Source organism: Pygoscelis adeliae, unplaced genomic scaffold (genome assembly GCF_000699105.1).
Source record: "Pygoscelis adeliae isolate BGI_AS28 unplaced genomic scaffold, ASM69910v1 Scaffold155, whole genome shotgun sequence".
NCBI lineage: Eukaryota > Metazoa > Chordata > Aves > Sphenisciformes > Spheniscidae > Pygoscelis > Pygoscelis adeliae.
In genome coordinates this window covers 6,377,994-6,380,383 of record NW_008824932.1, presented here as the reverse complement: position 1 = coordinate 6,380,383, position 2,390 = coordinate 6,377,994, and positions in this window count along the sequence as shown.

The following is a 2,390-nucleotide window of genomic DNA, read 5'->3' as shown; positions in this document are numbered from 1 at the left end:
AGAACTGAAGTCCAGAAACAGGTCTGTTTGCTGATTTCTAGTAATATGGCAGACTATATGATCTAAATGGTTGATAGCTCTATAGATACTTCATTTTTTTTTTCTTTTTGGACCATAAAATATGGCTGTCCAGGTGCCAAGACTCTAATATAAAGTCCATCGATGAGGTTCCCTCCACTCCTCCTCCTGCTGTAAGGTAAGACCCTGTAGTTACAGGATATGTGGAACACTTGCTTTGCTTCAGCACCCATGTTCAGCTTGTGACTTTCCTCTGTCATCTCAGCCTCACTGCTAAAGAAAACGCTCATTGGCAAGAAGGTTCTGCTAGGCCAAACAGAAAGGCTTTCAGTCTGGCATTTTGAGCAGAAGTTTGTGGCCTCAGTCGCTGGTATTCTACACTTTCTTCTCGCTGAAGGAGTTTAGTTTCATGAAAGTCTGCCTAGGGATAATGTCCACCTATTACCCTCTTGATGAAGGCTCCTTACCTTATGTTCACTTAATAGTTTTGTGGGGCTTGATTAGGGTTCCCGCAGTGTTCCCCGATGGAGCTCTAATGGGAGCTGAACTGATTCTGTTCAAATCACTTTGCTGAAGGTAACTCAGCTAGCCATGTGCCTTATACTGCACCCTTACATGGTGGTGGTTTTCATCCTGGCCATAGCACAGCTAGAAAGATAGAAGATAACCAAGATGTTATATAGTCCTCTTGCTCTAGATAGTGTTTTAGAGGACCTATTCTGGATAACTATTTACCACTGTCACTGTTTAATTTGAAGCAGGAAATTTAACCTATTTTCACTAGCCTCAAATCTACAGGAGAGAAACTTCACTGCAAATTAAAGATTCAAAAAGGCCTTACTATATTCACCTCCCGAGCCTTTCAAACGATCTGCAAAGTTGTGTGTTCTATTGTGGAGAGGTTCAAAGTAGTGAGTAAGTCTCTGAAACAAACCGGGGGTGTCTTTTAACTCTACCAAAATGGAGCAGCCTTTGGAGGTCAGAGCATCTGCCACAGCTTGTGACGTGTAGTTGTCCAAAGACTGAACAGACTAACAGACATCTTGGAAGAAATTTGATTACGGATCACAAAGCCGCTTTTGCTTATCTGTTACAAGAAAAATTGGTTTTATCTTCCCAGGAAATTTTTAATGTGCTGATATCTTAAAGTGGTACCTGTTAATTGATAATGAATTTGAAATGAGCTTTAAGCAATTAGATACACTTTTACAGGCACTTTGCTGTCTCAATTTTTGCTACGCAGAAGGGCATTAAGACCGTTGTAGAACCTCACTCATACTTTTATTTAAAATATGACAGCTTTTACTGCTGCCCTTTTTACTTGTATTTAGATTTTTGCCTTGGGGGTGGTTTTCATCAATTTGAAAAGTATATGCAATTTTACATTTGCTATCAGCTGAGTTTGATAGTAAAGGTAACAATACAAAAACTGTAAATATTAACTAGTTTGTAGTTTTCTCATTTTAAGAGATACACCATGTTGAGATTGCGAATGTTTTACTTAGGATTGGATAGTAATGCACCTCATCAGGCGTGTGACAATTGGAAATTCAGTTGAGAGATGTTAATCATCTCTGGGCAGCCTGCCTTCGCAGATACACATGGTGCTGATGGTAGATAATTGCATCCCAGTTTGGCAGTTTTTTCGTTCATAACGACGTATTGTCCTATTATATACGTGGGGACTACATGGCATGAAAAATCCCTCTAATGGTGGAGGGATCTCACTACTGGATTAATTACTGCGTGTCAAGAGAAAGGGCAGATAAAATAGTCTTCAGATAGTCGAAAATACTGAGCAGACATTGCATGAGTTTTCTTACGTAACTAAGAAAGAATCAAGTCAGCTATGTTTAAAATCTCACTGTAATGAACTTTGCCAAGATTTTTGAGTACTGTTTTCTTTTAAGCAGTGTTTTCTTCTCTCCTGTAACAGCTAATTTTATGTAAAATTAATTCAGTCGCTCTCATCTGGTTTTGACAAGAGCATTTATACTTGCTTTCCTGTCAGAAGAAAGTAAAAAAGGAAAAAAATGAGTTGCTGTTTCAGCCTTCTAGCTTCTTTTTGGTATAATCTCCGTAGCAAGATCCTTCAACTAGTCCCACTTTTTCCAGCATCAGGGCACAGCACAGAGGCTCACCATTTGAACAGCAGCCTTGTGGAAAAAGGTAAGAGCCATTTCTTGCCAGTCAGCGGGGCATGGCATAGAGGGGGGTTTGTGCTCTTACTGGTCCAAGCCGAAAAGTACAGACTAAGGTGTGATTCCCCTCGTCAAACAAACAGGTATGTCAGTTCTGCAGGTTGAGTCGGGGAATACGGTAGTGCTCTGACCCAGAAGGTGGGCAGCATTTTAGTCTAAGGTTTTACAGGG